Genomic DNA, 8910 nt, shown 5'->3' on the forward strand with positions numbered 1-8910 from the left:
CTACCATGTAGTCAGTGCTGGGAAAAGGGCTCAGAACCACTCTTCCCTGGGCTTGTCCAAGACTTTTAAATCAAAGCCCACTTAGTAAGTCACACCACTGAGTATCCGAGGCCTAAGAGCCAGTTTATCCTAGGTCTTGCCAGGAAGTCTCTCACCATGTGCATGTCTATGTTCTTGTTCATTCCCCTTTTGTTTTTATTTTTTAAACACCTGGGGTCCTGGGGGAACCCCTTTTATTTTTTTAACAGCTTTATGGAGATATAATTTACACCCCACACAGTTCATCCATTTAAAGTGCACAATTCCCTTTTTCTTATGAGTGACATTATCTTTGTACTCTTCATGGTACTCTGATGCTCCACTGTGATGCTCAGGGAAGGCAGCGCAACCTGGAAATCCAGCTACTTCCCTAAGATCAGTGGTTCTCAACCTTCCTAACGCCATGGCCCTTTAATACAGTTCCTGTGGGTCGCGATCCCCAGGTTGGTTAAGATCATCCAACTTTTGGATGATTATCTAAAGGGCTTCATTGTGGGAGCAGACGACAGGCTCCAGGCAGATGCAGCAGGCCCACATGTCCCTTCGAGGGACGGCTATGGTGCTGATGGGGAAGAGCACCATGATGAGCCAGGCCATCAAGGGTATCTGGAAAACAGGCCAGCTCTGGAGAGACTGTTGCCTCCTATCTGGGGGAATGTGGGCTTGGTGTTCACCAAGGAGGACCTCACTGAGATCAGGGACATACTCTGGCCAATAAGGTGCCAGCTGCAACCCATGCTGACACCATCATGTGAAGTCACTGTGCCAGCCCAGAACACTGGTCTGGGGCCAGAGAAGATCTCCTTCTTCCAGGCACTAAAGTTTCCAGGGGCACCATTGAAACCTTTGGTAAGCAGCTGATTAAGACCAAAACGGGCACAGTGGCTCATGCCTATAATCCTAGCACTCTGGGAGGCGGAGGCAGATGGATTGCTTGAGCACAGGAGTTCAAGACCAGCCTGTGCAAAAGCAAGTCCCGTCCCCTTCTCTACTAAAAATAGAAAACTAGCTAGGAGTCCTGGCAGGTGCCTATAGTCCCAGCTACTGGGGAGGTTGCGGCAGGAGGATCACTTGTGCCCAAGAGTTTGAGGTTGCTGTAAGCTACGATGATGCCATGGCACTCTAGCCTGGGCAACAGAGTGAAACTCTGTCTCACCAAAAAAAAAAAAAAAGACTAGGACGAAGTGAGAGCCAGCAAAGACACACTGCTGAACTGCTGAACCAGCTCCTGTGGGCTGATCATCCAGCACGTTTTACAATGGCAGTATCCATAACCCCAAAGTGCTTGACGTTATAGACGAAACTGCATTCTCACTCCCTGGAGGGTGTCCACAAGGTTGCAGCATTTGTATGCTGATTGGTTACCCAACTGTTGTCATCAGTACCCCATTTTATCATCAATGGGTACAAATGAGTCCTGGCTTTATCTGTGGAGACTGATTACACCTTGCAACCTGCTGAAAAGGTCAAGGCCTTCTTGGCTGGTCCATCTGCCTTTTTGGCTGCTGCCCCTGTGGCCACCACCATCACTGCTGCTCCTGCTGCCCCTGAAGTTCCGGCCAAGGTTGGAGACAAGGAAGAGTCAGAGGAGTTAGACAAGGATATAGGATTTGGTCTCTTTCACTAATCACCCAAAAGAGCAAACTCAGCCAGCTTTATTTGCAAAACAAAAAATCAAATAATAAAGCATACAGTTCAGTGGTTTTCAGTATAGTCACAGACTTGTGCGTCTATCACCACAATCAAGTTTAGAATATTTTCATCAGGCTGGGCACAGTGGCTTATGCCTGTAATCCTAGCACTTTGAGAGGCTGAGGCAGATGGATTGCTAGAGCTCATGAGCTCGAGACCTGTCTGAGCAAAAACAAGACCTTATCTCTACCAAAAATAGAAAAACTGAGACAAGAGGATTGCTTGAGCCCAAGAGTTGGAGGTTGCTGTGAGCTATGATTTCATGGCACTCTACCCAGGGCAATAGCTTAAGACTCTGTCTCAAAAAAAAAAGAATATTTTCATCACCCCACAAAGAAGCCCAGTAACCATTAGCCATCACCTGCTCCCCAATCTCTCCATTCTCCCCCAAAACAGTTGTGTTTACCTGGGCAACTGTTTGCTTGTATCTTTCAGATGAAAACTGAATATGTTTTCCTCTATGTATCGGTTGCCAAAAACTTCAAAGAGAAATTTGAACAACTACGCAAGTCCCCACCTCTGATTTTATCTTATTTTCTTGCCCTTATTTTTCCTAACTCCCTAATTTCCTAACTTATTTTTGTTTTATTTTGCCTTTCTGTACACCCTTCATGATTTGATTGAGTGGCATTGAATTTATTGGGAAGAATTACCTCATTCGTGAGTATGGTATATTCTTTCATTTAAGTGTTTAAAAATTTATGGTTCTTTTCTTTTCTTTTCTTTTCAGTTTTTTTGGCTGGGGCTGGGTTTGAACCCACCACCTCTGGCATATGGGGCCAGCACCTTACTCCTTTGAGCCACAGGCGCCGCCCTTTTTTTTTTTTTTTTTTTTTTTGAGACAGAATCTCAATTTGTTGCCCTGGGTAGAGTGCCATGGCGTCACAGCTCACAGCAACCTCAAAGGCTTGGGCTCAAGTGATTGTCTTGCCTCAGCCTCCTAAGTAGCTGGGACTACAGGCACTCCCCAATGCCTGGCTATTTTTTTGTTGTTGCAGTTGTCATTGTTGTTTTAGCTGCCCTGGGCTGGGTTTGAACCCTCCAGCCTCAGTGTATGTGGCTGGTGACCTACCCACTGAGCTACAGGCGCCACCAAAAAAAATGTATGTTTCTAAGTTAATTTTACGATGTTATCTATAAAGGTCTTGAGAAACTTTTAGTAAATGTATTACAAAATACCTCATGTTTTGTTTTGGGTTATTCAGAAGTGGTGGTAGAACAATTAGTTGTCCATATGGAAAAAGAATAAAATTAGATTCCCACTTCCCACATAAACAAAAATCAACTCTAGATGAATTAAAGAACTACATGTTAAAAGTAAAGTTGTAAAACTTTTAAAAGAAAATGTAAAATTGGGAAATGTATCGGATTGGAAAATCACAAAGCAATAGTGGCTTAACTTAAATTAACTCTCTCTTATTTAACATTATTTCTGTCTAGGTATAATCACTGTAGTGGTAGGCCAAACAACAACAACAACAAACATGAAAACAAGACCAGAGAAATTGTTATGGTTCACAGTGATGTCAAGAATTAGGCTCTCTGGGCAGTGCCTCTGGCTCAGTGAGTAGGGTGCTGGCCCCACATACTGAGGGTGGCAAGTTTGAACCCGGCCCCTGCCAAACTGCAACAGCAACAAAAAAAAGCCAGGCATTGTGGCGGGTGCCTGTAGTCCCAGCTACTCGGGAGGCTGAGGCAAGAGAATTGCCTAAGCCCAAGAGCTGGAGGTTGCTGTGAGCTGTGACGCCACAGCACTCTACTGAAGCTGATAAAGTGAGACTGTCTCTAAAAACAAAAATAAAGAATTAGGCTCTCTGCCTTGCCCTCTTGCTCTGCCTCCCCACCCTCTACCCTCTCTTCATCTCTCCCCCAACCCCAGCCTATTATTTGCCCTCCTCAGCATCAGTCTCATGACCCAGTATTTATTCCTGGATGTGTTCCTCTCCCCACCCTGACCTGGGCTCCAAGACAATGGGGACTATCAGTTCTGCTTCCTCTACCAAGGAGGCTGCCGCTGAGTCCTGCACAAAGCGGATGCTCTGTAAAATACAAAGTGACTTCAGATCCCCAAATGCCTTATGGAGTGCTGACGACAGTAACCCCAGCCTCACACAAGGAAATCCTGGGATAGGAGTTGTGGGCCAAAAAGGGGATCTCCCAGGGTCCCTGGTCTCCAGGAGCATCCAGCCTGACTGAGTAAAGGCTGAACCAGGACAGCATCTAGTGGCCGGGCCCCATTCATGTGCCCAGTGCATGTGGAGTTATTAAGGTCCACTGAACAAGGAGGCAGGAAAGCCAATAAAGAAGGAGACTGTCCCTGCTCTTGAAGCCACAGTCAGGAGGGAGACCAGAGCACCTGGGCAGAAAAGAGTCACCTGAGAAGTTCGGGGCAAGGGAGGCGGCATGGACAGTAAGGGATGAAGTAGCTCAGAGAAGTGAGAGATCTGGGAAGACTTCATGGAGGACGCAGGTTAGGGCTGAGACCTGGAGAACAGAAAGGAAGGGTTTTCCCCTGGCCCCATCCCTCAGAGACCCAGGCCCTGATTTACCCCTCTTTTTCTTTCATTGTATTCCCATGACGGTCTGCTTGCCCCAGCTATCCTGAAAGCCTAGAGAGTACAGGTGACCCTACTGTGGGAGATGCAGGGATCAGTCTAATTCCACCATTGGAGCCTGAATGACCTCAGGCAAATCCTTTCCTTTCTTTGGATCTCAGTTTCCTCATCTGTGAAATGGCTCATTGTACCTTATGACCCTTACACTTCTGCCCTGAGGATAAGGGGAGCACGTGTGGTTTCTAAGTCAGAAGTGGGCAAAGCTCCTAGAGATCACACCACTCAGCCCCCTTAAATCACAGATGGGGAAACTGAGACCCAGCGAGGCAAAGGCCCCACCCAAAAGCAGTCAGTCAGGCTCCCAGCAAGCCCCTGCCTGTGACTGAGCTTTCAGGACAAAGGGAGTATACTCCTGTGAAGCTGGGTTCCTCCCAGAGTGGGGGGGTCCCCAATAGGCTGGGGGGGGGTATTGCTGTTTTCTTTGGCACCTTGAAAATGTTAATTGGGGGAAATTATGCAAAGGAGCCCAGATTGGAGATGCTCATTTGAATCTCAACAAGGTGGCTACATTAAAAATAGCAAGAAGAAGGAGTTAAGTTTGGGGTTGGAGGGAGGCTGCCAGGCACTCTGCTCCTGGATCCCTAGGGGGATGCCAGGCCTTAGCTCCTGACCATAGACCCTGCCTCTAATAGCCTGGGACCCCTGACCGCAGTTCTGTGCCCTCTAGTCCCTGGAGTACCATCTTTTCAAACACTAGACCATCAAGTGAATGATTAATCTAAAAATCAGACCTGACCACATCACTCCTCTGTATATAACCTGCTATGGCTCCCTATTGTCCTCTTAGTCCTACACTCAAGGGCCATTCTTCCTGGGCCCCCAGCCTCATCCCTCATCACATTGCCCCTCAACCTGGTGCTCCAGCAAGAGGACCTCTCTTGTGGTCACCCCAGCCTCGCCTTGACAATGAGCTTGCACAGGCCACTCATGCTGCCAGGAAGAGCAGGTCCTATCTTCTTCCAGGAGAGCTGCAGCATCCTCCAGCACCGGCTCAAAGTCACCTTCCAGTGCCTCCAGCTATTGTTTCTGGTTTGCTCTTTCTTCTATACCTTCCAGAGACTTCTGCTCTTGGGATTGGTATGTCCCTGGTCTGACTGCCCTAGACTGCACATTCCTGAGGTTGGAGGCTACGTTTGGGTCATCATATGGGCCTGGCACAAATGAGAGCCGGGTCCTCAGTCCTGCATAGAGAATGTTTGGAGTGCGTAGTGGCAAATGGTCACAGGGCTGCCTCTCTGTACTCCTCCCCTGTGCACCTTCCCTGCACCAGGCCTTGGGGACTCTGGGCCCCCACCCTACCCTCAGCCTGTCCTCAAGGGCAATGGGGGGAGGGGAGGAGAGCATGGAGGGAGGCTGGTTATTAATTAAAAAGCAAGTCATGCGCAGGTCCTGCTTCATTCCAATACAAACCACGAAGGGTATTAATTACCAGATCTGGCGATAGACACGGGCTAGGTTTACTCAGGCCCCATAAAGATCCTGGTGGTCAGAATATCAATGAGCACTTAGCCTCCTGGGCTGCAGGCCCTGGCAGAAAGGGGCGGGGAGGAGCAGGGCACCTTGGGGAGGAAGACTGCAACTAAATAACATTCACACCGCCCGACTGAGTGCCAGGCAGGGGCCACACCCTGCTCACCCATGGCTCATATCATCTCCCTGCCAACAGCCTTGAAAGATGGGTCCTATTTTTATCCCCATTTTACAGTTGAGGACATTAGGGCACAGAGAGGTTATGTAACTTCACTAGGTCACACAGCTAACAAGTGGCATGGGACATGGGTCTGTGCTCTTAACCACAAGGAACACAGAAGGACCCAGATGAAGTGTGCAGGGGAGAGTCCTTGTCAGAAAAGGAGAGGGGGAAGGGGCCCCAGATGGGCCAGGATTTGAAGGCCCAGGCCACTTGCCACCTGCCTCCTACTGCCCTAGGTCCATCCATCCTCCCGTAACCCTCAGAGGCCTGGCTGGGCTGAACCAACCCAATACTTCTCTGTGTCAACCTGGAAGGCGGTCTCAGCCCAGTGCTAGTCCCCAGCAGAATTAAAATAGGCCTGACCTAAATACAAGCACAATGCCAGTGCTGAAAATACAGCTGTGTCAGCACAAACTCCAACTGGGTAGGAAATAAAAGCACTTAGGGATTAACATCCCCATCCCACCCCAGGAAGAGGGCCTGGCTGCCCCAGGCCTAGAGCCAGTGCAGTCAATATCCATGACTGTGAACACTGACCATTCCCTAAAACGTGTCCAGTGTGTGCAGAGATGAACAAGAGAGAAGGACACTGCTTCTGTGTCAGGTGGGGGTCGGGCAGCTCTTAGCACCACAGCTGTCTCCCTGGGGAAACTGAGTCTCTGAGAAGGAAGGTGCCCACCCACAGCAGGTTGGCTCAGGAGCAGCAGGAGTGGAGAAGCAGGTCTCTTGGTTTCTGGGCAGGAAGAGACACTGAGGGACAGAAAACAGGCTCCTAAAGAAGGAGCTTGGGGCTGTGACCCAGGAAGTTCATGCTGCGGCTAACAGCTTTGACAGGCTTTGGGACAGGGGCTTCTGGGCAGGTGTGGGCTGGGCCCTAAGGTCCAGGCAGCCTCCCTTGCCTCACAGTGTGCACTAGTCACGTGCAAACTGTTCTCACGTTATCAGGGCTGGTTCTTGGACCACACAGGGCCTTGTGCTCAGAAGGACATGAGTGTGTGTTTTGTAAGTGAAGACCAGGTAGGACGATAGCATGAACAGGTGAAGGAGCTACTCGGCACAGACGTGCCTTGGCTCCCCATGGCCATGTCACTGCACGGCGCAGGACTTGCCAAGGCATGAAATTCTGGTAGACTCATGATGGACATGAGTATTCAGAGGAGCTCAAAGCCAGCACGAGGCAAGTAAGTCATATCATGGGGCCGCTGATAGCCTTGAAGTCTTTTCTGTTCAAACCAGAACTTGCTTCCAATGCAGAAAGCAAGCAGGGGCACTCTCAGAAACCCAAAGGGCCATGGGACCCTATCATATCCTTTCTTATTCATCACTACCCTCAGTGGCCAACTGCATTCTCCAAAAATGATGACAGAAGGACGGAGGAGGCAAGGCACCTCAGAGTTCTCTTCCTTATGCATCATAAGCCAGAGGCGGAGAGTTGGTCAAATGTCTGCATATCAAGAAGCAAAATAAAAACAGTTGAGTTAGTTTTGTGCAGTGTTTCCACTGTTGTGGCAAGAATGAAATACACTCTGTGTGGGCGGTGCCTGTGGCTCAGTGGGTAAGGCGCCGGCCCCATATACCAAGGGTGGTGGGTTCAAACCTGGCCCTGGCCAAACTGCAACAACAAAAAAATAGCCGGGTGTTGTGGTGGGCCAGCTACTCAGAAGGCTGAGGGAAGAGAATCGCCTAAACCTGGGAGTTGGAGGTTGCTGAGAGCTGTGATGCCACAGCACTCTACGGGGGGTGATAAAGTGAGACTTTGTCTCTACAAAAAAAAGACAAGAAATACGCTCTGTGCACATGGGGCGCAATACCAACTGTGGTCAATTCAGGGGTTCTGTTCACAAGTGAAATGTTCTCATGGCTGCATTTAAAACTAACATTGAACAGTAAAGAATGAAATGGTGAAATGTTAATAATAATTTAAAATTTTAATGTTTCCTTACTAAGAATGACATTAATAGCAAATATCAAATTAAGAAAAAAACACACCACGATAAGTCAAGAGAGACTAAGAAAGAAAAGCCTTTATATTTTAGTACCTTTAAGGACACAATCTTTTTCTGCTTTTTGAACAATGTGCTCCGCATTTTCATTCTGCAATTATGAAGCTGGCCCTGGCCCTGGCTCTGAACCACTCAGGGTGGAAGAGAGAAACATGACTTCTGTGGTTTTCTTTTTTTTCTTTATCCAATTCTTGGGCAAACCAGAATAAGGAGGGGCCTCCTGTCCCCAGACCCACCCTGTCCTAGGAGAGGTGGCGCATCTTCTGCCACATTCCAGGCAGAAGATGGAATGTGATCCTGGGATCCTGGGCGCCAGGGAGCCCAAACGTGTGGGTGGCAGGGCCAAGCTGGCTGAGGAGGGAAGGGCTCTGCTCTCTTTGCAGAGGAACCACATTCTCCTGGCCCTGTTCTTGGCCCACCTGTCACCCCGAGATGGAACAGTCATCCCCATCCTCAGGATGAAAACCTGAGATTGGGGAAGGGAAAGTGACAAGCAGACATTTCCGTGACTGTGTCAGATACACAGAGGCATATTGGGCCAGTGAAGAGCCTGGAAACGGGGCCTACACAGGGAGCCCAGCTGGCTAACCCCCAACACTGTGAAGTCCAAAGCTATAGATCCTCTGGGCTTCTGTGAGGCCAGCCTGGGAAAGTCAGTGGCTATGACCATTCCCAGAGTGGTGGAGCTGGAAACAGGCCCCAATGGAGGTGAGTTGTCTGAACTAACAGGGAGACTGACCTCAGATCCATCCCCTATCCCTGTAGGGCACAGCTACACATAGCCCTAAACTGTTCCCCACCTTGGGCTTATGTCAGGCTTTGGCCAGAAAGGGGGCCCCGATCCACTTCAACTGGAGCAACCCCAGGG

General features: G+C 49.2%; 1 pseudogene; it reads left to right on the forward strand.

Annotated features, from left to right (window-relative positions):
- Positions 1-366: 366 nt before the first annotated feature.
- Positions 367-1666, forward strand: LOC100966375 (annotated as a pseudogene).
- Positions 1667-8910: the final 7244 nt, after the last annotated feature.

Source organism: Otolemur garnettii, unplaced genomic scaffold (genome assembly GCF_000181295.1).
Source record: "Otolemur garnettii isolate 467f Iridium unplaced genomic scaffold, OtoGar3 scaffold00077, whole genome shotgun sequence".
NCBI classification, from domain to species: Eukaryota; Metazoa; Chordata; class Mammalia; order Primates; family Galagidae; genus Otolemur; species Otolemur garnettii.